Source organism: Dama dama, chromosome 8, assembly GCF_033118175.1.
Source record: "Dama dama isolate Ldn47 chromosome 8, ASM3311817v1, whole genome shotgun sequence".
NCBI lineage: Eukaryota > Metazoa > Chordata > Mammalia > Artiodactyla > Cervidae > Dama > Dama dama.
The window spans coordinates 25,146,744-25,174,141 of NC_083688.1; positions in this window are offsets into that span (position 1 = coordinate 25,146,744).

The window sequence follows — 27,398 nt, forward strand, 5'->3', positions numbered from 1 at the left end:
ATCAGTTCATACCTCTCCTGTATTTCTGCTGAACATCAATGAAGTAAAGGGCATTTTTGGAGTGTTTTTTTCTTTGATTCATTTTCTTTTCAACTATCTCTGCTGCTTTTGACTTTCTCAGGAAGGGGAATAGCAGGACTAAGACTTTAAGGAGAAAAGGTGGAGGCTGTTTTACTCAGCAGGTACCATCTGTAATTCTCTCTTGGCTATTGACTACACCAATCCCTGATGCCCACAGACCATTCTCCCTGGGTTCTTACAACTCTACCCTTGATAACTAGTCAGATGTGTCCCAGTGATCCCCACTCCTTTGGGGAGCCTCCCACCACACTGTACCAGGGTTGCTATGGAACACAAGACAAATAACATTACATCACTTCCAAGATTAGGTTATAAAACACACTGTAGCTTCCATCTTGGTCTTTTCTTCTGTCTCATGACTTGCTCCAAGGAAAGTCACCTACGAAGATGAAGCAACTCTATGGCAAGGCCAATAAGCTGAGGCATTGAAGTTGCCTTCTGACAGTCATGTAGGTGAGAATGAATGTGTGTGTGCGCTCAGTCATGTCTGACTATTTTGCGACCCCAATGACTATAGCCTGCCAGGCTCCTCTGTTCGTGGAATTTTCTAGGCAAAAATACTGGAGCAGGTTGCCTTTTCCCTCTCCAGGGGATCTTCCTGACAGAGGGATTAAATCTGCGTCTCTTGTCTCCTGCATTGGCAAGCAGGTTCTTTACCAGCTGAGCCAACAGGGAAGCTCCCGCCATGTGAATGAGGATGAAAACAGATCCCAAAGACGAGTCAAGACTTCTGATGATGGTAACCCCAGCTGACAACTCGAGTGCAACCTCAAAGAAACCCCGAGCCTTAGAAATTTTGTGAGATATTACGTTTGCTTCTTTATGCTGCTAAGTTGGGGAATAATTTGTTACACAGCAGTAAATACTAATATACTTCCTCAGCCTTGGCCCTAACAGAACATGCCTGGGGTTTCAGTCTCTTGCCAATGACTTTTCTTACAAGTCTAACCCGGTTTTCCTTAGAAGTCTTCACTTAGTCCAAAGACAGCACGATCCTTGGCCTGCCCTCTGTGAAAGTGGAAAGCGCAGACTGCTCTGACTGTAGCTTTCTCTTCCTCTCCTTGATGAGGCATGGGGCAGGCACCAAGCTCTGTAACCCCAGACTTCAATGAACATTAATCTTCCAAGCATTCTTCTGTGCTTATTTTAGGATGGGCCTATGTATTAGTTTTCTAAGGTGGTTGTGACAAAGTCCCACAAACTCAATGGCTTAAAACAACAGAAACTTATTCTCTGATAGTCTGAAAGCAGAATTCTAAAATCAAGTGCAAGTAATGTCATGTTCACTCCAAAAGTTCTAGGGGAGAGTCTTTCCTTTCCTCTTCCAGCTTCTGGTAGCTCCAGGTATACTTGGCTCATGACTTCATAATTCCAATATTTGCCTCTCTCTTCACAAGGATTTATCCTCTGCTAGTGTCATTTCCTTTTCTGTCTCTTATAAGGACACTTATTGGATTTAGGGTCCATCTGGATAATCCAGGATGATCTCATCTCAAGAACCTTAATTATATCTGTGAATACCCTTTTCCCTAACAAGGTCACATTCAACGGTTCTAAGGGCTACCATTCAACTACAGTGTGTGAGTTCCTTTATCTCACCAGGTGGGGAAAAAACAAGGAAAAAGAGCATCATGATTATTCTTGGATTCCCCCTCATACAGCCTTCAGGAAGTTAATTAAGTACCTCTCTGTCTCATTTGCCTAGAGTTAAGGGTAAAGTGAGTGTGTATTCTGCTTTATACCTCTTGACCAGTGTAATTTTTCATAGTCCCTCCCCAGCTCTCCTTTTGAAAACAGTCCCAGTTGGGATAAGTTACATGAGCACCCAAAATTAGGCTGTTACCAAACATTTAGCTAGTTTTGGGGGAAGGTGAATAAAACATTTCTTTAGAGTCTCTGGATGCTTAGTAACCAATGATCTAAAAGACAACAGAGAAAGTTTTATGTAACATACAGGTACTATTAATATTTATTTCCTTAAGAGTGAGTACCCCAAAGGTTTGGGGGTAACATATAGTTTGTGTCATGAGGAAGAAGAAAAGGAAGAGAGACTGAATATTTCTATGACTGCATTTTTTAAAAGCAGGGCTGAGAAGACCTGATGTGGAGAAAAACGTCAAGAAGAATGAGCAGAGTACTCACCCCAAAAGTCCTTTAGAATTGCAGACTACACAAATAATGTTGCCCAGTAACAAACCCAGTATTCAATACATATATTTAATTGAATACATTCTATATAGAGAGCCAAGTTAATTTGTGGCATATTTTAGATTCCATATTAATTCTTGAATGAGACGTTTGGGACATAAGGGAAGCGTGGGACACTAAAGCTTTTCTACAAACAGGAGGCTGGTGGAGGTCATGAGGAGGTCTGTTCCGGGAAGTCCTGTAGTATCCTACTTGGTTACACAAGGAAAGGATTTGGGACCCTAAAGGTAGAGGCCACTAAGTTCCATATCTCTTGCTTAAACACATGAGTTAAGAGTAAGCCTCAAGTAGGGGCAGGAACAATTTCAATAGCAAAGAAAGAGGCCAGATCGGTCAAACCATAATCTATGGAAAAACTGGCCCCATTGGGTTGATTGATCCCCCTCATGATGTTGGGACATTTCATTCCCAATTGCCAACATAAGTGGATCAGCCCAGGTGAGAAGACAACGAGCATCGTCAGTGTTCTGCAACAGAGGGGCCTCTGTTTTCATTATTTGTTTTGTTGTTGTCCAGTCACTCAGTCATGTCTGACTCTTGGCAAACCCATGGATTGCAGCACACCAGGCTTCCCTGTCCTTCACTATCTCCTGAAGGTTTTTCAGACTCATGTCTATTGAGTCAATGATGCTATCCAACCATCTCATTCTCTGTCACCCCCCCTCTCCTGCTGCCCTCAATCTTTCCCAGCATCAGGAGCTTTTCCAATGAGCTGGCTCTTTGCCTCAGGTGGCCAAAGTATTGAAGCTTCAGCTTCAGCATTAGTCCTTTCAATGAATACTCAGGGTTGATTTTCTTTAGGGTTGACTGGTTTGATCTTCTTGCTGTTCAAGGGGCTCTCAGGAGTCTTCTCCAATACCACAGTTTGATAGCATCAATTCTTTGGTGCTCAGCCTTCTTTATGGTCCAATTATCATATCCATATATGACTACTGGAAAAACTGTAGCTTTGACTATGTGGACCTTTGTTGGCAAAGTGATGTCATTGTTTTTTAATACACTGACTATTGAATTTTTCTTTACTATCTGCTTTATTCTATTCACTTAAGAAAGATTTGCTGGGTCTCAGTTTCTTATGTTAAGTGAAAGTATAATATATATCCTCTGATTCTTACCTATTTGGGGGGATTATCACCTCTTCAATCAGTTAGTTACTATTCATCCTCCCAATATTAACTTAAATATTACTTCTTCCAATCCTCCATTCTGACAACATTTCACCCAACTCCTTCCAGGCAAACATAGTTACCCAGTTTACTTCTTTTGCTACAGGATAGTCATGGTTTATTATAACCGCTTATTTAGTTGTGCATCTTCTCTTTTATGCTTTAAATTGAGATGATGGTGTCTATTTGCTTGCTTGCTAATTTTTATTCATAGAATCTCACAAATATCTAGCACTCAATAAATATTTGTTGAATGACTGGAGAAGCCTGATACATGGATGGTTCTTACTCATTTGGGGATCATGGATACTTAAGTGGTGGGTAAAATCTATGGATCTTTTTCTTAGAAAACTTCAAGGAATTCACAACTACCATCCAGTCTTAGTCATGGATTCAGGGTTAATAACCCTTAGGCTGATTGATTTATTAAGCCCCTACCAGCCCTGATATTTTAAGATTCTATAATATCAGAAGTCTCCAAACCTCCCAGAATCTTAGCATCCTTTGATGCAAAAGCTAGTAGAGTTTGACATAGCCACAATTAAATATCGTATGGCTGTAAATGATTGGTGCCCCCACAAAATAAAAGCCATTTCAAAGAAGTGTAGAGTCATTAAGTAATGGGGGTTCTGATTTGGGAAGGCCCTTCTCAGTGGAAAGAAATGGACAGATTATGCAGTCAATCCCTATTCAAAGCAAGAATCCTCTCTATACCATGCCTGACAAAAGAACACTCATCCTGTGCTAGAACATAGCCAGATAAAAGAAACCACAATTTGTCATCAAGATTTGAAAACTGGTGGCCCATAGTTTGAATTTAGCTTTCAATGATAATTTTTCCCCTCTCTCTAAGAGTGTTTTAAAATTCAGAGCATTTCACGCTTTTAAAAAGTCCATGTTTCTGGGTTTTCCCACAAAATCGTGAGATTGAAAAATACTTTCGCACATGGAAACATGTAGAGAACTCTCCAGTTTGCCATAGTCTGGACCACTCCCACTTCTTATATACCTGGTCAGATTCAGTCATATACATTACCTTCCTAAGCTCTGTAAGTGAGGATATGCTGGAGATAGAGTAGGAAGCTCTGGTTATAGTATTCAGCAGTTTCCAGAGTGTAAATATTACCCCCACAGTCTGTGTTAATGGCAGTCTGAAGGCAGTCTCCTTGCTTTATAATTTCTTAGAAGTTAACATTTTTTTTTCACAAATCAGTACAAATTGGCAGAGCATACCTGTTATTTGTGATCTTAAAATGTTAGAAAAGCCAAGTTCACTTAAGTTGGATCCAAACTACACTTTCTGAAATTCCTACCTACATCCCCAGATCTTCCCTCTGTATCCATACAACACATTTTAGGTTTTATCATGAGACAGCCTTGTGATTATACATAAGGGAGGAAGTATCACTGACTACTAGCAAAGCTTCAAATTCTATTTGTCATCTAATGTTAGTAATTAATTAAGGTAGATTGTCAAAAACTGATATTACATTAGAAAAAGAACAGGAAATAAAACCTCAGTGTGATAAGCACAGTAACTCAGAGTGGTATGATTTTTATTCTGTGTGCTCTTTCTTTAGTATTTTCCAATATTTCTACAAAAAATACATATGGCTTATGTAAATGTCCTCCTATAATCCCAAAAGGAAAATTGAATCATTTCATTCTCATGACAGGTTTAGTATAGAGTTAAATGAGCTACACTTTACGGAGAGGAAACAAAATGCTTTTGGGACAAAATGGTACACTGGTGAATGAATTGGTATAAATTAATCCTGTTAGCTAAATGTCCCTACAAAATAGGAAAGGTAGAGGCTTGAAAATGAAGCCAGACACATTATGAGAGTATCCTGATATAGGAGAGGGGAGTAAGTTGCATTTTAAGAACCAGACAATAGCCAAGACATGGAAGCAACCTAAATGTCCATCAACAAATGAATGGATAGATGTGGTATATATACTTACATAGATATAATGGAATGCTACTCAGCCATGAAAAGGGATGGAAAAATGCCATTTGCAGCAATATATGGATGGACCTAGAGATCATCATACTAAGTTAAGTAAGTCAAAGACAAACATCATACAACATCACTTACATGTGAAATGTAAAACAAAATGATCAGTTCAGTTCAGTTCAGTCACTCAGTCATGTCTGACTCTTTGCAACCCCATGAACCGCAGCACGCCAGGCCTCCCTGTCCATCACCAACTCCCGAACTTACTTACAAAACAGATGTTAGACTCTGACATAGAAGACAAATTTACCAAGGGGGGTAGCAGGAGGGGGAATAAATTAGGATTTGGAGATTAACAGATACACACTACTATATATAAAATAGGTAACCAACAAGGGCCTTCTGTATAGCACAGGGAACTATATTTAATATCTTGTGATAAAGAACTGACTCATTGGAAAATACCCTGATGCTGGGAAAGATTGAGGGCAGGAGGAGAAGGGGATGGCAGAGGATGATATGGTTGGATGGCATCACCGACTCAGTGGACATGAGTTTGAGTAAGCTTCGGGCCTTGGTGACAGACAGGAAAGCCTGGCATGCTGCAGTACATGGGATTGCAAAGAGTCAGACAACGACTGAGTGACTGAACTGAACTGAACAACCTAAAATAGAAATTAATTCAAGAAAGAATATAGCTATCTATCTATATTTTTTTTGCTGAACATTTGAAACTAACACAACATTGTAAATTAACTATGAAGTGAAGTGTTAGTTGCTCAGCCATGTCTGACTCTTTGCAACCCCATGGGCTGTATGTCGCCAGGCTCTTCTGTCTATAGAATTCTCCAGGCAAGAATACTGGAGTGGGTTGCCATTCTCTTCTCCAGGGGATCAAACTTGGGTCTCCTGCTTTGCAGGCAGATTCTTTCCTGTCTGAGCCAACAGGGAGCTTCCCTAAAATTAACTATACTTAAGTTAAAAATAAAGAAAAAAATAAAGAGCCAGTTTCTACTTACCATATTTTTTTTCCTGATAGAAGGAGGTGTAAAAAGTAGCTTACATCCTCTATTTTGCCTCCCTTTAGTAATAAATTAAATTTCACCACTCTAGTAATAAATTTAATTTTGCCAGGACCACATTTCGGAAATTTTAGAGTTCTTTGACCTTGGGGTCATAATATCTTAAAGGGGTCTAAAGCCATATTGTAAATCAATTGCTTCTATTCGCTGGAATCACAGACACACAAAAACGCATACATCATTTCTGATCTTCTCCCTAGCACTTTCTTTGAAATAATAATGCCCAAATAGATTTCTAAATAAAAAGAAAAAAACAAAATCTTCCTTTGTGTGACATGCCATGATGATGATGTCTGAATTATATAGCACTCAATAAATATTAAATCAATTAACAAGCTCTCTGAATAGATAAATTTTTAAAATATCCCCAAGAGAAGACATTGCTACTCACAATGCATATCCAGAAAACTGATTGACAGCAGAATGATTTTCCTTACAAATAGAATATCCTTTTACAGCTAAAGAATAGAATAGAATTAGTAGTCCTACTTATGATATTCTTTAAAGATAGGATTGATTGAAGTCAAATCATACTAGAAGTGGTGATATAGAAGAATTAAAACATAATGCTTATAAAATTTTCCTCCTTTTAAAAAGTGTCTATGTAACTCTGATGGTTGAAATACATAAAATAAGCTAACATCACTGAGTTAATTACGATTCTCAAACGCACTAAAACTCATTAATCATATTTAGAGAATTTGTAGGTGCCAATTTACTCTTCTGAAAACTGGTCAATGAAAGAGAAGAATTAAATCTATGCAATCTATACCTTAGAATATCTAACTAGTCCTGGAGATAAAGTTCTTTTACACAGACAAATTTTAGGTAATAAATGCATATGGGATAATACAATTAAAATATCACCATTTGACATCTCTGAATGAAATAATAGATTAGATAACTATTAAAAGCTACTAATACTGTTAGATGAAATGATGATGGAGATTCTTAAAATAATAGATAACCGGTAACACCTGAAACCCTTGCTTAGTAATAACACCTCAAAAAGAGAGAACCAGACATGATAAGCTCATGTGATACAAAATAAATTTATAATGAATTCTGAAATATTGCTGCCTAAAAAGGAAATTTGAAACTAGCTGAATCCTTAGATCAAATTACCAGTGGATGATGGATTAAAGACCTAAATATAAGACCTGAAATCATGAAACTCCTAGAACAAAACAGAAATGCAACACCCTCTGACAACACATTTTTGGATCTGCTTCATAAGGCAAAAGAAATAAAAGCAAAAATAAACAAATAGGACCTAATTAAAATTAGTTTTTGCACAACAAAGGCAACCATTAACAGAACAACATGACAACATATGGAATGGGAGAAAATACTTGCAAATGATATGACCAACAAGGGGTTAATATCAAAAATATATAAATAGCTCACAGAACTCAATATCAAAAAAGCAAACAATCCAATAAAAAAGTGGGCAGAGGACCTGAATAGAGATTTTTCCAAAGAAGACATACAGATGGCCAGCAGGTACATGAAGAGATGTTCAGCATCACTAATTATTAGAGAGATGCAAATCAAAAATGAGATATCACTTCACACCTGTCAGAATGGCTATCATCAAAGAGTCTACAAATAATGAATGTGGGAGAGGCTGTGGAGAAAAGGGAACACTTGTACATTGTTACTGGGAATGTAAATTTGTGCAGTCAGTGTGGGAAACAGTATGGAGTTTCCTCAAAAAAACTAAAATTAGAACTACCATATGACCCAGCAATTCTATTCCTAGGTATATACCTGGAAATAAATGAGAGCACCTGGAAATATATCTGGAAAGTATCTGCAAATAAATAAATAAATTAAAAAAGATACATGTACTCCAACATTCATAGCAACACTATTTATAGTAGCTAAGGATGGATGCAACCCAAATTTCCATCAACAAACCCATGAATAAAGAAGATGTGGTGTGTGTATACTTCCCTGGTAGCTCAGATGGTAAAGAATCCACCAGCAATGTGGGAGACCTGGGTTTGATCCCTGCGTTGGGAAGATCCCTGGAGAAGGAAATGGCAACCCACTCCAGTATTCTTGACTGGAGAATCCCCAGGGGCAGAGAAGTCTGGTGGGCTACAGTCCATGGGGTTGCAGAGAATCGAACACGACTGAGCAACTAAGTGTGTATATATATATACATAATGAAATATTACTTTGCAATAAAATCTTCTGCCATTTACAGCAATGTGGTGAACCTAAGAGAATATTATGATTAGTTTTAAATAAGTCAGACAGAGAAAGACAAATACTGTAAGACAGCACTTATATCTGGAACCTAAAAAAATAATACAATGGTTGTGTATGCAAAATAGAAACAGACTCACAGACACAGAAAACAAACTGCTGCTGCTGCTAAGTCGCTTCAGTCGTGTCCAACTCTGTGCGACCCCATAGACGGCAGCCCACCAGGCTCCCCCGTCCCTGGGATTCTCCAGGCAAGAATACTGGAGTGGGTTGCCATTTCCTTCTCCAATGCATGAAAGTGAAAAGTGAAAATGAAGTCGCTCAGTCGTGTCCGACTCCTAGTGATCCCATGGACTGCAGCCTACCAGGCTCCTCCACCCATGGGATTTTCCAGGCAAGAGTACTGGAGTCGGGTGCCATTGCCTTCTCCGAGAAAACAAACTATTGGTTACTAAAAGGGTGAGGGAAGGAGGGAGGGGCAAATTAGGGCTATGGAATTAAGAGATACAAACTAGTATGCATGAAATAGATGAGCAACAAGGATATATTGTACAGCACAGGGAATTATAGCCATTATCATATAATAATTTTAATGGAGTACACTTTGTAAAAATACTGATTCACTATGCTTGACACATGAAGCTAACATAATATTGCAAATCTACTATACTTCAATTAAAAATTTACCAGTTATGGGAAATAAAAGAGGACCAGGAGCATGGTAAATAACACCATGGGAATGTGATCCACAAAATGCAGAATGTGGGAATTTTAAAGAGCAAATGACCTAGTTTCTTCCACAAATAAACTGCAAAGAAAAAAATTGGAGAAACTTATAGATTAAAACATATTTAACAGACATAACAGGTTAAAGATGTGAATCCTGACTCAAATACCGCAACTATAAAAACTGTTATAAGCGAAAATTTATAATTCTCACTGGATATTTGATTATATTAGCAGATTATTATTATTTTGATGTGATATGACATTTGGCTATATATGTTTTTGAAAAGAATATCTTTTATAGATACAGACTGAAGCATTATGATTGAAAATATATGTCTGACAGTTGGTTCAAAATATTAAGATGGATGTGAGGAGTATATGAAACAAGGTGGGCCATCTATAGATAAAGGTTGAAGCTGAGTGATTGATATATGGTGATGTGTTATATTATTATCTTTATATTTCTATGTGTATCAGTTAGCTATTATAACAGTGTATCATAACAAGCAACCACATAACTTCCCAGTAGCATATAATAGCAAATCTATGTTGCTTACACTTCTGAGATCATCTGTGGATTGTCTAGGTGGCACTGCCCATCTTGGCTAGGCTTATTCATATGTCTGCTGTTGGTCAGCTGCCTGACCTAGGATGGCCATGGCTGAAGCACTGAGGTGACTCTCTTTGAGCTAGAAGTCTCATTCTTCAACAAGATAGTCAGGGATGTCTTATACCTCTGAGAGAAGTGCAAGAAGGCAAATGAAACCTAGTAAGCCTCTTGAGGGCTAGGGTTAGAAATAGCTTCATTCTATTGACTTCAGCAAGTCATATAGCAAAGAGGGGGAGAGTATTACAAAGTTATGTGACAAAGAGTCTGGGCATAAGCAAAGGTGAAAAACTGAGAGCAGTCTATATTTGAATTTTCCGTAATTTAAAGGTTGTATATGTGGTTATGTACAGTATAGACAATGTCAACAACTGAATAGATAAAAGCAATATGTTGATACTAAGATGGCTTACTTAAAGCCTGTGATGTATTCAGATTGTTTTTGCTAATTCTTTTTCAGAAATTATTGATAACAATACCTACTTCATGAAAGCCTTATAAGTATTAAGTTCAGTTTTGTTTTAAAGTACTTAGCATAGTATTTGGCACCTGCGTGTTCAAAAAATGAAAATCATAGCAACAGGAAAAATAATAATTGCATTGTTACTATTATTAGCTAAAATTCCTAATCACTGAAAAGATCATAATTACAATATAATACTTCTTTTACTTCTAGGTCAAATAAATTCTTTGATTATGTGTACCATCTCTCATTTTAAAGTAACGCAATGTAAGTAACTGTGGATATGCTGAAACATATATCTCTCAGAATGCTTTTGCAGCATTATTTATGAAAGTGAAATAGAAACAACAGAAAACAGGGTGACAATTTAAATGTTTAAAAAAGGAATGCTTAAACAAGTAGCTTGTAGACATACAAGAATGCTATGCTTTCATTGGTAAAATTACAGATATATATTTGATTACATACAATGCAACCTTATTTTACATAATTTTTTAAATTTCTGCTAAATTTTAATGATTTTCCTTAAGTGTTAATTTATTCTTTCTGCATTATTTGTATTTTTTTTTTCAAGCAAGACTATCTTTATGAAATCTAGAGTATTTGCTGTACTGTTTGAGCAAATATGTGATGGAATCCAAGAATCATGGTGCAGACAAAGCCGTTAGCTACATCCACACATGCATAATGAATTTAAGTGTCTACATTATTACTATTGGTAAGACAGTAAATTGTCCAATTGCTAACTGTTTATTCTAACTTGTTAGAGGTTCCATGAAGCTAAAACAGTCAAATCAACTGCATGTAGCTATGGCCTCAGAGCACAAGACGTGCTAAAATGAGCAAAACCTAAACCTTCTCCAAGAACATGCTCCCCTTAATGCAAGCAATCCAACCAGTCCATCTTAAAGGATATCAGTCCTGAATATTCATTGGAAGGACTGATGATGAAGCTGAAACTCCAATACTTTGGCCACCTGATATGAAGAACTGACTCATTGGAAAAGACCCTGATGCTGGGAAAGATTGAAGGCGGGAGGAGAAGGGGATGACAGAGGACAAGATGGTTGGATGTCATCACCGACTCAATGGACATGAGTTTGAGTAAACTCTGGGAGTTGGCAATGGACAGGGAGGCCTGGCGTGCTTCAGTCCATGGGGTCGCAAAGAGTTGGACACGACTGAGTGACTGAACTGAATGTAAGATGGAATATGAACCTTGACTAGAGCTAAAAGCAGGTAGGAGTATTTATGGCGAAAAAGCTTTTGCCAGTATCAGGTATAATCAAGGAGGTAAAGGGCTAAGACACAAAACAAATTGAGTCTGTTTTCTTGGACTTCCAAAGGGACTGAAATTTTTAAGCATGTAATGATTTTTATTGATCTTTGTGAAGTCAATAAAAATGACAACTCATGTTAGTCTTTTGTCTTGGCATGAGATAAATATTCCAGAGACTTCCTATAACTATTGGTAGCTTGCCACTAGGCACCTCTGTGATTGAAATGTTGTGGGCGGTATGAAGAAAAATGACCAACCTACTTGCATTTACAACAAGCAACTGGAGTTGGTTTTATATGTATGAGAAGTAGTTCATTATTTGCCTGTCTCTGTAATCACAAAGGCAGCATAATATGATGGTGGGAAATAGTATATTTTATATGTAACTTAGACAAATGTGATTTGCATACCAAGCACATATTTAGTGGAATGTCTCAATTTATAGCAATTGTGTAAACAATGAACTGCCCAGTAATGATACTTTAATGTGAACAGTTGACCATCTTTCAGTCACTGAAAGTCATTTTGTTAAGGTGACAAAAAGTACTATAATGGGAATCAATTTTTTAATTTGCATATATTGTAATAGAGGGCAAGAGAACGTTCACTTTGTTTACAAAAAGAATAAAAAAACCAATACCTTTTTTTTTAAAAAACCAATAGTTTTTAAAAACTGATAGCTCAAGGCAAATTTACTAACTATCCTTATTACCGAGTCACTGAGATATTGTATGACTATTTCTTCATTATCATCCATTTTGTGTATTTCCAACCAGAGAAAATTGTGGGAAGACAAATGCAGGGTTTGGAAATCAACTCATTGAATCCAAACTTTGGTTTTGTCTCTGATGTGCCGTGGCTGGAACAATAGGGGCCAATCTGGACCTTATTTTCCCACTGGCAAGAAAAAGATGAGCTTGCAGTGGGTTTTTAAACCTGTGAAAGCAAATTGTTACAATTATACACAAGAAGATATTACTTGTTTTTAAGCCAGTCAAAGGCAAGTTTTCGCAATTATACATAAGATATTACTTGGTGCACTGACACTATTAAGTAATTTTTCCTAAGCAAATTATGAACAAAAATACATCTTGTGAAAAAACACATCTGTGAAATTGTATTATTTTTCACATTCCTAGACTAAAATTTACCTACATCTCGTTTCATTTTTTTCACTCACTAATTCATATTTATATTAATATGGTGGGCACCTACCATCTGCCATGTCCTGTTTTTGATAGAGGAGATCAAAGATGATGAGCAAGACAAAGTCACTGCTCAATGGAACACGCCTCCTAATAGGAGAGACAGGGGATAAATAAGTTAGTGAGTTAATTTCAGGCGGTCCTAAGTGTCATGAAGCAAATGGGAGCAGGAGAGTGTTGGGGCAAACTTCACTAAAGAGTGGTCAGAGAAGACATCCCTGCGGAAGAGATACTAGAGCTGAACCTTGAGAATAAGCCAGGATCTGCGGAAAAGTTTTTTCAGCTAGAGACGAGAAGCCAGGGCTAAAACTGTTCCGCTCCTCAACACCGGAAGTAGCATTATGCAGTACCATAAAGTGGACACTGCTGTGGAAGCCTAATTGGTAGCGAGAGTTAGGGAAAGAATGGGATTGGAGAGCTGATGGTTGGGTTTATGAGCACAACAAAAAACAAATGAAGGATTTTTAAGCAACACTGATCAAATATCAAACTAATCCAATAAACAATGGTCCAATGAACCATTTTCCATGTATTTCAGGAGAAAAATATGAAGAGATGTTTCCCCCATCATTTGTTATATCAAATTCCTGGAATAGTATTTATGTTTTACACACATTAATAGTAATTAATCTTTAAAACAGTCTCAGTATATTCCAGAAAATAGTCATTCCTTCAAGGTCTCTCTCCATTCCAGAAGAGTATGCTTGCACTTGTTAAAATGTGCTTTATGATCTCAGGATGCTGGGTTAAAGCATTTCCTCAAATGGGCTGCCACAAATTAGAATGTCTGAATACTGCAGATTACTCCATAATTTGTTTTCTGCCAAATAGATAATGCATTCAGCACATCATATTTATTAGAGCTGCTAAACTTCTACCCTTAGCTCACTAATTAGGCTTTTCTTGTTACTATGTGTTTCAGAAAATATGACTATTTTAGTCCTTAAACCTAATGAGCCCCAGCTGAGATGGGATTACAGTTGCTCTTGCAGGAGTGCATTCACCCTTTGTTGTGTTCATTCAGATTCTTCAGCCTGGGGGTTCTGCTGCTGAATGGTAGGGTCTTGCCAAAATGTGCACGGCCACCTTTGTGTCACATGCCAGCCATTTACTCAATTCTGCCCTATTTGTCATGGTAGCCAAAGGATGTCTCTATCAACAGGACCTGGAAAGTTACTTAAGAAAATGCTTGTTGATCAGTTTTTACTGTGAGATACCACTTGGATTTAGACCAACTTGATGACCAGCAAGGCTTTCTGTTTTTTAAGACACAGTTAGAATTTTATTTTACCTATGCCTGAAGTTACTTCTAATTTAGCAAAAAAACTAATTTGCCAGGAATATAATTGTTGAGCCCTCATGCATAGTTTTTACTTCATGTAATAAAAGTTTGGGCTTCCACAGTGGCTTAGCAGTAAGAAATCTGCCTTATGTGATCATTTCTTATACTTTTCTTTTTCTTTTTGCTGAACACACATTAGATGTTCAAGAAATATTTACTGATTAAGTCTAGCAGATTTTAATGGTTCTGTTTTCCCAGGAATGGGACTTATAGCTACAAAATAATATTGGAGATATTTGCTCTCATTTTGTTAAGAAAAAAGGAGCAATATTAAGTCAAGAAGCAGGCTCTGAGGTCTGATAGGCTTGGATTCAGATTTCTATTTCTACACATACATTTTTGGGAGAGTGAAGATTTAGCTTCTTATCTTAAAATGGAAATAAAGGTAACTGTTTATTGGTTTTGGAAGGATGAAGGGAAGGTAATGCACCTGGAGCATTTAGACAGCTATTTTGCACATTGTAAGCATTCCACAAATGTAAGCCTTTATCATTATCATTACTACTACTAAATGTAAATAACTTCAGCATTAACCTGTAGTCAATTTCATATCTCAACTACATAAACTTTAACTCAAAACTGGAAGGTCACCAGTGCTGTATAAAGTTTTATTACATCAAGTTTTAGCATATATTAGAGAAAAGAATAGAGTCAAATATATAGCCATATATTTATCCACTTGAATGGAACTTTAAAAATTGATGGGCATCATTAAAATATCCTATATTGAGAGATGACTACTCAGCACGTGAAATTCAGCATCATGTGCTATGAATAGATCATCCAAGAGGACTTAGTGACCAAATCCACCAGAAGGATCTTGTTATGTTGCAGTTTCACCTGTAACAAAATCTGTGTCACTGATTCCAAGGGCAGCAAGACATCAGGGCTCGAGAGTGGTGATCTGTGTTGGCATCTCTTACCTGTTCATGTGCCATATGAGATTAATTACACCCAGCTATTTGCATTATGTATGCTGCTGTTTTACCATTTATATATTATAAGACAGAGCACTTTCAGTAATAAAAGCTACCACTTACTGAATCAGGGATGGACATAGTGTAATGCCGCCAGGCCCTAGGAATTTTACTCTAGGAAAGTGAAATTCAGTGGTCTTGCACCATCTGCCAACATCCACGGGAACCATCCACCATTTGGACATTCCAGCAAAAAAATGGAAATTCTCAACTTTCAATTTTTTCCCCAGATATCAAACTGACCATTCAGCAATTTTCTGCTTCTTATCACTTACATGTACTTTCAACCAACTTCTCAATGTCCTAACTCCTTAGTTTCTGTTATCCAGCCTTGCCTCTACATCTATACATTCTGTAATTACCATCAAGCTTGCTTGGTGACTAAGATGGTAAAGACTCTGCCTGCAATGCAGTAGACTTGGGTTTGATTCCTGGGTCAAGAAGATCCCCTGGAGAAGGGAATGGCTACCCACTCCCGTATTCCTGCCTGGAGAATTCCAAGGACAGAGGAGCCTGGCGGACCACAGTTGATGGGATTGCAGCATAAGAGTTGGACATGACTGAACTACTAACATTTTTTCACTTAGATCTTAAACTTTTCTATTTAGCCTTGTTCCTGGGATCATTACTTTGGTGATAAAGTTCCATCTAGTCAAAGTTATGGGTTTTCCAGTAGTCATGTATGGATGTAAGAGTTGGACCATAAAGAAAGCTGAGCACCAAAGAATTGATGCTTTTGAACTGTGGTGTTGGAGAAGACTCTTGAAAGTCCCTTGGACTGCATGGAGATCCAACCAGTCCATCCTAAAGGAAATCATCCTAAATGAAATATTCATTGGAAGGACTGATGCTGAAGCTGAAGTTCCAATACTTTGGCCACCTGATTCGAAGAACTGACTCATTGGTAAAGACTCTAATGTCGGGAAAGGTTGAAGGCAGGAGGAAAAGGGGAGGACCGAGGATGAGATGGTTGGGTGGCAACTCTGACTCAATGAATGGTGATGAGTTTGAGCAAGCCCCAGGAGTTGGTGATAGACAGGGAAGCCTGGTATGCTGCAGTCCATGGGGTCGGAGAGAGTCGGACACAACTGAGTGACTGAACTGAACTGAACTGAGCTGGGATCTACTGTGTAATGTGCAGGGTAGTTTGGGTCCAAGCTATATTCCCTGCTGGGATCCTGATGTGTTAGAATATTTCTGGGAGACATGTGGATGATCCTTGATGAAGTCAATTGATATGAAGAACACATCCTAAGGATGTGGGAAAGACCTCATCTGAAGGAATGAGAAAGTTAGCACCTAGCCAGCCTCAGTCATCAGAAGGGAGGAAAAATCTTGAGTCAAAACACATCATTACTCATTCATTCATTCAGAGGCTGGAATGACCTTAGGTTATATCTCATCTAAGAGCCTTGAAAGCATCTTAATAGGTGATAAATGTTCATCTAATCTCTATTTTAGCTTCTGTAATGCCAAGCAACTATCTAAGCATATATAATTTTATTTCTACCCCCATTGTTTTACTGGTAGTTGAAGAAGTGAGTGGTGGAAAGGTGGAAATAGCTGTCCTCCGATGAGAGGTAGGACTTCTCAAGTAGGTCACTTGTGTCCCAAGGTCAATTTTCCCTCTTTGAAGGCTCTTTGACTGTTATGAGGCTTCAGGGATCTCTTGAGAATGAGGATCCAAAGTGCTGTTTGACTGAAGCTTATTTCCATGATCCTGAGTTTCAGGGAGGAACTTGAACACCAGTTTGTTCATCTGCAGTGACATACTCAATAAGCAGAGGAAACAAAATAGCTGTTTTTATCATTTTCTCCCCATTGTCATTTTTATGCAAAGCCAAATCACATTCGGAACTTACTTTATTAATTAGCCATGAGAACCTACCATTAGGAATCAGAAATAACTCAAGGTTCATATCATCGGTGCATCCTTCCCCCCTAAACAGACCCACATGGGAAGCCAAATTATAATCAGAAGTTTTGGCATGGATTCAGAATACGGGGTGGTAGATGAATTAAAAGTCTGATGACTGAAGCTAAGGTTTAATGGCTGAGGCTAAGGGTTAAGAATGGGAATCTTTCCAGGGGAAAGTTGCATCTGCCAGCGTGCTAGTGATGGCTATGGCCACACCCCAAGTCTGGAGACTAAGACCTCTCTTCTGTGACTCTTCATTTCTGTGTTTCTAGGGCTGAGCACATCTAACTTTGCTTGTTAGATATGTTAATATATTCAATTAGGTTATAGTTAGTTCTGTAGGCCTCAGCTTTAATGTCACTTCATCAGGAAACTTCTTTGACATCAATCTAAATTTAGTCTTTTATGACACTGTCATATCAATCTGCACATTTTCCTCAAGAGCAATTTTCACAATTTGTAATAGTGCATTTATTTGTGTTTTCATCTGTCTGTTGTCTGTCTCCCACTTAAACGTCTTAATTTGCATGTTTATAATATGATCCATTACACATTGATTTTAAAATTTAACTACCAAAGGTAATGTTTCTTTACTTTCAAATTGAGCATGGGACAGGATGATGATGAGTCCATCATTGTTGCCTCAAAGTACCCACAATACTCAATACTCATGTTCACTATTGCTATTATGTTTCTTTACCACCCACCTTAACATCTCTGCATATTTATACCCACTTCTTGTTGAAATTCTTTGTCTGGCATCTGTGATTCTATGATATAATAGTTTTCTTCAAAGCATTTTGTTTACTTTTGCTTTCTCCCAACCACCTTCAAATGTGGGTATTCCTAAAGGTTTTATCATTGCTATGCTCCTACCTTGAAGAAAATATATTGACCATATTGATTATGTTATTGCCATTAGTTCATGGAATATGTAGTTACTGAGAACCTATTATGTTACAAACACTGAATTAAAGAAAAGTATGTTGTGTGTCTACAGTCAAGCTGCTCACCATCCTATTGGTGAAGATAGTCATTCTATGTTTTCAAATGTAGCTACTAACACAAAAGAAGATAGAGGATGGCCAACAGATAAGAAAATGATTGCCATCGAAAAGATCGTTTGTTACTTAAAGTTTCTAAGAAACTGTGGCATGCCGCTCCAGGGCAGGGGGAGCTCACCGTATAAAGAACTGTGGTTGTTCAGAAAGGGAGGAGAACTGAGGGTCCTAGACTTTCATGTGGGCTCCATAAACAGGAACTGGTGAAGTAGGGTAAGCAAGCAGGGTTTAGGATTGGCTAGTTCAAATAAATTCAGTGTGCTGTGGGGAATAGAGTCTGTTCCTAGTTGTTTAGTACCTGACCCTGGGGTGATTAGGGCAGATGGATAGTGGCTCTGACTATAAGAGCCAATAAAGGAGGTAGCTGGGAACTGGGTTTTGGATTAACTGGTTTGCATTTGAAAAGATGCTCATGAGTGATTTGTCTACATCTCTAGGAATTAGCTACCCTGGAAGGGGCAGTCTTTCAGGGTGAGCAAAGTGCCACATGTCCAAGCATAAAAATACAGAAAATAAAAGACTTGGATAGTACACTGTAATATGTCAGGGCAGGTTAAGCTATGTTGTGGTAACACATAAATTTAAAACATCTTTTATTTCCCATTCTCACAAAATTGTCTGTGGGTCTGGCTAACTCTATGTAGCTTGCCCTCATACTGTAGCTAAATGATCCATCCTGCTTACAATAGGACAGTCTGTTGCTTTGACTCAAGTTTGCCATACTCATCATGGCAGAGAAGAAAGATTCCAGAGGATGGCAGAAACTTTCCCCACTGTCCTAGCACCAAAGGGACACAACGTCTTCTCAGAGCCCATTCATAGAACTGATCACGTGGCCCTGCCTGTGTGTATGGAGCTGAGCTGCATCTCCTCTCCTTTGTCTCAAGAGTCATGGTGGGATACTACAGCAGAGGTAGCCAGGGGGCAGTCCAAAGCTAACATTTGGCTGGAGGACTGGACTAAGCCTGAGAATACAGCAGTATCAGCAAGCAATTTTGAGTTGAGATCACCCCAAAATAATTCATGTGCTGCACCAGCCACCAACACTAGGGTATTGACAACAGAAGCTGCCATCCAAAGGTCAGGAAAGGTGGAGTCCACCTCATCTGGAGGTCACTGGGGGCCAGGGGGAATTGGGTGGTAACACAAGGATGAGTGAATCTGTGCTCTGGGCCTTCTCCTGCAGCCAAGGTGTCAGCCAGGCTTCTCTGTCCATGGGATTCCAGCAGAGGCTGGGTGTCAAATCAGAAATGAAGCCGATTACCCTGAATGGGCAGTATTTTTTCCCACTCCTAAGCAGAAACATGGGGCTTCCCAGGTGGTGCTAGTTGTAAAGAATCTACCTGTCACTGCAGGAAATGCAAGAAATACAGCTCGATCCCTGGGTCAGGAAAATCCCCTGGAGAAGCAAAAGGCAATCCACTCCAGTATTCTTGCCTGGGAATTCCCATGGACAGAGGAGCCTGGTGGGCTACGGTCCACAGAATCATTAAGAGTCAGACACAACTCAGTGACTGAACAAGCAGAAATATGGGCTCCAAAACTAAGCTGAGTTCATTAATAAAAAGTCTTTCTTGTTGTTCAGTCACTCAGTCATGTCCTTCACCATCTCCAGGAGCCTGCTCAAACTCATATCCATTGAGTCGGTGATGCCATTCAACCATCTCATCCTCTGTCATCCCCTTCTCCTCCTGCCTTCAATTTTTCCTAGCATTATGGTCTTTTCAAATGGGTCGACTCTTTGCATCAGTTGGGCAAAGTATTGGAACTTCAGCATCAGCCCTTCCATGAATATTCAGGATTGATTTCATTTAGAATTGACTGGTTTGATCTCCTTACAGTCCAAAGGACTCTCAGGAGTCTTCTCCAGCACCACAGTTCAAAAGCATCAATTCTTCGGCACTCAGCTTTGTTTATAGTACAACTCTCACATCCAAACATGACCAATGGAAAAACCATAGCTTTGACTAGACAGACCTTTGTTGGCAACTAATGTCTCTGCTTTTTAATATGTTGTATAGGTTTGTGATAGCTTTTCTTCCAAGGAGCAAACATCTTTTAATTTCATGGCTGCAGTCACTGTCCACAGTGATTTTGGAGGCCAAGAAAATAAAGTCTCACTGTTTCCACTGTGTCCCCATCTATTTGCCATTAAGTGATGGGGCCAGATGCCATGATTTTTTTTTTTTTTTTTGTATGTTGAGTTTTAAGCCAGCTTTTCCACTCTCCTCTTTCATCTTCATCAAGAAGCCCTTTAGTTCTTCTTCACTTTCTGCCATAAGGGTGGTGTCATCTGTATATCTGAGGTTTTGATATTTCTCTTGGCAATCTTGATTGCAGCTTGTGCTTCATCCAGCCTGGCATCTCTCATGATGTACTCTGCTATAAGTTTAGTAAGCAGGGTGACAATATGCAGCCTTGATGTACTCCTTTCCCAGTTTTGAATCAATCCATTTTTTTGTCTGGTTCTAATAGTTGCTTCTTGACCTGCACACAGGTTAATAAAAAATAAAAGAATATGATATTAGCATACCTCAATTTGTAACTTTTCCATTTAAAACACTCCTACATGTGTTGAGTTTAACTTTCATTTATTTTAAAGGAAGTTGCCACTTTTTACCCAGAATCAAAATTAAGTTGTAAGTGAGGGGGTCACTTATGTTTCTGTATATTAACCCTAGATTTTAGCCATTCACAAACACCTTCTATTTCCGTTTGACTAGTGTGTATTGAGCATAAGTTATACTTCCAAAAATGTGTTAAGACACTAAGTATATAACAGTGAATAGGACATACATATTCCCTGCACTTATAAAGCTTATGTTTAACAAGGAGACATTTTAAAAGATGCTCAAATAGTAAATTAATTACAGTTGTAATAAATGCTATGAGGAAGGAGGTGCCAGTGTTATGAACTATATAGCAAAAGAGTCTGTTGCACATCCCTGTTTGTTCTGACCTCTTTGTCTCGCCCTCTTTTTAGCACACCCTTTCCTTATTTCTGTATTCAAAGCCCTAACCCACCTCGCACACAAACTCGTGTCTTCCTATATGAGATCTTCTCTCCTCATCACTACAGGAAGCAGTCTCTCTTTCCTTTGCACTCAGTGGCATATCGGTTACCGCTTTCCTCATTCAAGACTGAACCTGAGTTGCTTTCATGAGAAAGTTTTTAAAAATTTTTCTCCATGCCAGGGACCAGTCTCTTGCACAACTTTAGAAACCATATGCCTACTATGATACCTTGCAAATAGAGGTTCACAATAAATATTAGCTAACTAAATGACTTATGTTCAAATCCACATTAGACAATTCTGTCTCTTATGTATCAACACATTATTATTTCATAATGTTAATGTTGTTTATTGTTGAATTAATAATATACACCCAATATAGGCTATTCAAATAAAATGTTACTTTGTATATCTCAAAAAAATAATCAATGTATGTACAGCACTGTCAAATTAAGAATGGCTTGTCTTGTTTTTTCAAAGCATGTATTTTAAAAATTTTGCAACTGACCCTTAAACAATGTGGGGGTTGGAAAAACCACCCTCCACACTGTTGAAAGAGTATATCCAAGTGTATCTTTCCACTTAGCCCTCCATATCCATAGTTCTGAGATTCCAGCAACCTTGGATAGTGTTGTGTTGTAGTTCTTTATTGAAAAATATCCATGTATAAGCAGACTTGCACAGTTCAAACCCATGTTGTTCAAGGATCAACAGTCTATACACATAGTAACAAATGTCAACAGGACATTGGGATATAAGAAAAAAGCAAGTTACGTTCATTCTCCAGACACTCATTCAAGTTCTTTGATGCACCAGATCGCATTAAAGCCTCAGAAATCCCTCACGAGTGGGCATTACTGTTGTCTTACTGTTATGGATAAGGGACCCACATGGCTCCCAGAACTCAGTGATTAGAGCAAAATTGAATGGTCACATCATGGAAGAGCTGCATCTTCCTCAGGCTCTTTTTTACCTAAATTACCTCCTCTGGTAAGAAAAGCCCCTCCTTTGTTACATTTTTCATTTCCTTCACTTGTATGCTGGAGGCCATCCTACTGGTTTTGAAGAGAGGACTTTCCTCATCCATTCACATCTCTGTGAATCAGACACTGTGCTAAACATTGGGTCTATAGCAGTGAGTCCCAAGCAGATTCAATTGCTAACCGTGATTATGACAGTCTAGCTCTGTGGTTTGTGAGGTGTGTGGAAGTAAGTGAAGACCATTCAGATGAGAAAAAGTAAGGCTATCTATTTAGAGTCTGCATAGCAAGGGAGTCAGTCACCACCACTTCCCTTTGGCAGACTCAAGGCAAGCAGAGGAGTGGGGAAACTTTAGAGTGGACAAAAGAGACGAAAGAGAAGACTTCAGACGTGCCCTGACAGGAGGCTGTTGGCCTGAGGAAGCTGGAGGCAGGCTGACTAGAAACAGGAAGTTCCACATGGTTGGTTAGAAGTACATGTTTGGCTTTCTCCACTTGGCTCTAAGTTGGAAGGTGGGGCAAAAATTAGGGAAGCTGTTAATTATTCATCAAGAATGAACTTTTAAAAATTTTATTTATTTATTTTAATGGTGGCTAATTACTTTACAATATTGTAGTGGTTTTTGCCACACACTGACGTGAATCAGCCATGGGTGTACATGTGTCCCCCATCCTGAGCCCCCTCCCACCTCCCTCCCCATCCCATCCCTCAGGGTCATCCCAGTGCACTGGCTTTGTGTGCCCTGTTTCATTTTTGAGCTGATGGTTACAGGGACCATTGTTGGGCTCTGTGGACTAGTTGTTCCAGATGATAGTTTGACTTCTTGGACTGGTTACTGTAGACTGGTTGCTTTCCTGTCTGGTCACTGTGGGTTGTAGGTCAGAACTCTATATTTATATATAATCTGGCCATGGTCTGTTTGCATATTCATTCTCACAGGTGCATTTGACAGGTGTTCCTCAAAACCCAGTGGCTCCGCAGTAAAGAATCTGCATGTGATGCAGGACACTCAGTTTCAGTCCCTGGGTCAGGAAGATCCCTCGGAGGAGAGCATGACAACCCACTCCAGCATTCTAGCTTGGAAAATCCCATGAACTGAGGAGCCTGGTGGGCTATAGTCCACAGTGTCGCAAAGAGTCAGACCCAACTGAATAGACTGAGCATGCGCCTAAGTATCAAAACCAAAAAAAAAAAAGGGCTGTTTGCTATAAATTCATTTCCAAGTTGACAAGTGTGGCTTTCAAGCATATTTTCCCTTCAAAGAGTCAATGAATAATAACTATCCTTTAATGTTAACTAAGCTTTTCAAGTGGTGCAGTGGTAAAGAATTCACTTGCCAATGCAGGAGAAGGAAGAGATGGTGGTTTGACCCCTGGTTTGGGAAGATCCCCTGGAGAAAGGAATGGCAACCCACTCCAGTATTCTTGCCTGGAGAATCCCATAGACAGAGGAGCCTGGCGGGCTGCAGTCCCGGGGATCACAAAGCATCGGACATGATCACACACACACACGATGATAATTCAGTATATGCCAGGCTGCCTCTGATCCACGTAGCCTCTCATTAAGTCCTCATAATAATGCTATGTGATAGCTGTTAATGTTCCCATCTTACAGATGAGAACAATGAGACACAGAGGGCTTAAGAAACTTGCTCAAGTTCCTCTAGGTTAGAAATGTATCAAGGGTTTCCACTAACTCTGTCTGACTCTAAATCCTAAATGGTCCTCAATATATAACAGTGTACTTCTTATAAAGTTGGAGTATGACCGTGGCCCCCCACACTGTTGCGGGGGTGAAGGATACAGCCAGGGTTAGCAAGGACACTGAGAAAAGAGTAAATGTGTGACTCCCTCGGGAGTACAAATACAGAGGGGCTTTGGTGGAAGAGGGTCAGTTCTTCTATGGAACAGATCATATTTAGGGTCAGCTGTTCAGTCAAGGACAGTTTCTTTTTTTTTTTTAATCTTTGATATTTCTCTGGCCCAAAGTATGTGTCATTGGCTCTAGGTGCCACATAGATGGCAGCAATGCAGCATGACCTTCCATCACTACTGTTTCAGGGCCCCCATGCCCTGCAGTACAGTGGTCTAGTGAGCCCTGTGAATGGCTGCTTACCATCATTTTTATACCTTTCTTATTTACAATTGTCCAGGTGCTCAGTCATGTCTGGTTCTTATGTGGACTCATGGAGTGTAGCCTGCCAGGCTCCTCTGTCCATGGAATTTTCCAGCCAAGAATACTGGAGTGGATTGCCATGCCCTTCTCCAGGGGATCTTCCCAACTCAGGGATTGAACTCGCATCGCTAGTGTCTCCTGCATTGGCAGGCAGGTTCTTTACTACTAGCACCACCTGGGAAGCCCATTTATGGATTATTTTTTTGTTTCTAAGCAAAGGAAGGCGTTGCCTGAGCACAAGCCTTTGCACACAATGGGTATTCAGCATATCTGGCTGATGTACCAAAAAAGGAAATGAAAAGCACTGTGATTTGTCTTGCCTGAAAGACAGCTCCCCAGAGCCCTAGAAATCTAAATTATAACTTAAGTCAATAGTTTGCCCTTAAAGGACATGTCTCATACATTTGTAACATGAAAAAGGAAATAATAAGAAAATTCTCTTTAGATATCATGTATAGCTTCCCAGTGATTAGCTTTTTCTTCTCTTAATGAAAATTCTAACACTGTTGAGGTGATATGAATGTGTTGGCTACTTTAGCATAATCTCAAAAATGTCCATCAATGTTTCTCAAAAATGTTATTGCCCTCAATCTTAAAGCAGTGTTAATAAAGAAGCAAAACTATTATCAGGGTGTGACTATACAGTAGGGCTTTGATGTCTTGTTACATCATAATCTTAACATTCCATTTATTAAAAGGGATAGGTAGCCTTGTTATTCCAGTATAACTAAGCAAGGCACTGGGGAGGTTTTTTTTAACTCTTACAAGGCACTGATGTCCTATTTAGTAAATTACAATTCCGATGTACTAAGTAATATGGTCCTTAAATTTCCCCCTGGAACCATATTCTTAGCTCAAGTCTGGAATATCACTAGCCATTTGGGAAATCCTGACATGAAGTCATTGAAGATTGGCTGTAGTATGGGTGTTTCTCTGAATAAGATGGGCAACCACATTTTAATCATACCTGTGTAGTGGGTCTGGGCTGGAAGTGAAAGCAGACCATAGAGAAAGGATACAAAGTGTGTCTTTCTCGATAAACAAATTGGCCACTGTGACCCGACATCAGTAGGTGATGGGGTCTCACTCAGTCATCTGTTCTCTGCTTCACTCAGCCCTCCTACAGCCAAGAACTGAATTTTCTCATGACTATTTTCCAAGGATCAACCTACAGAGAAGTGCTCTTTGCCATTCAAGTCATGACTTCTGAGCCTGGCGGAGGCCACCATTACTAATCTGAGGACCTAGGCTTATTCTTCATGCTGGATCCTGTGCTGGCTCTTCTGCTCCAGGACATCCAAGTTGGCTCAGGCCACCTGCACACCAGACACCTGATCCATTCTCATCTGAATCCCATACCCAACCATGTCCAGCTTTGTGGTTTTGTTTTCCAACCCATTCTCAATTCCTGGCTCTATGTCAGGATTTGCTATTTGAAATTTCTCCAACAGGCTTGGCTGTTCTTCTTGCTCACGTTGTGCTAGAAAAACATAATAGAAAATGCATCTTTCGCTCTGCAACCATAGAAACCAGCCCTATAGCTAGCCATTTGATAGCTATGTCAACAGGAGCAGCCCCAGAAGTGTAGAAGACAAAAGTACACAAAGCCTGGGGGTCAAGTTGAAGTATAAAGGCCAAAGATAATATGGAATTTCTGTGGATGGCTCAATGTAGAAAATTGAAATATAATAATAAAGGTTTTAATACTTATTTCCTCTAATGGTGTGCTATAGCTGTGAAGTTTTAAAAATTATAACTAGCATTTTAATTAATGTGAAAAGTGGCAGGTAACCATTTCTAGACTAGTCTGAAGCTCTTCCAGTTTAGGAAAAAAAGTGAAAGTGAAGTCACTCAGTCGTGTCTGACTCTTTGCAACCACATGGACTATAGCTTACCAGGCTCCTCCATCCATGGGATTTTCCAGGAGTGGGTTGCCATTTCCTTCTCCAGGGGATCTTCCCAACCCAGGTATCGAACCCAGGTCTCTCGCATTGTAGGCAAATGCTTTATCATCTGAGCCACCAGAGAAGCCCTATCCAGTTTTGGAAAATTTGTTTATTCTGCCATAAACTTTTTGGAAGTCCTTTCCAAAAACTTAACTCATGAAATCGACATCTTGCAAAATGACACCTCATCCTGGCATTTCTAGCCAAGGACAAGAAAAGTTTCATGTTAATAAAAGATGAAGGAACTCATATCTGATTGTTGACCCAGCACTTTGGTAGTCTAACATGAGTTTAGTATATACAGTTAACACCAGCAGGCTCCATTCCATGGCTTAAACCTACTGCCTGTAGAAGGTGACCGCCTCATTAGAATGACAAAGTTGAGCCAAGGGACTCTGGGCTACGATGAGCAAAGCCAATCCCTTTTCCTTCCCCCATCCATGCCCTACTTTTTGAGAATTTAATTTCACCTTAATAGAGGAAGCCAGCAGTCGACAGAATTTTCTCTAGAATGGTTAATACTCAGAGATTACAACGTCTTTCTTAACCCCAAGAGAACTGTTCATTTAAAGGGTCAGGATCTCAAAAGGATTAAATGGGCTAAAGAATATCAGAATGCTTTATGAAGTACAGATTTTATACGAAAAAAAGAATGAATGCACACATTCCATTTGAGCATAACTGCTACATAAATCCTGCTGGGCTCCAAGGTACAGCCTGTCTCCCCTCTATGAAGAAGCTTACAATACATGCCAGCTCCTAACTTTCTTTTCTACTGATGTACAGAACCACAATTTGACATTTTACATGCATACCCTGTCACGTGGCATGGCTATTTTGTCTCAGAGCCTTGTGGGCAAGTAATATCTCCACAAAATAGATACCTGATGCATTTTGTTGATCGAGGAGTCAAGAAGAGATACATTTGTCCTAAAGGGACTTAAATAGCCACATGTGATGCATCCATATTCTTGCAGCCCATCTCACTTCTG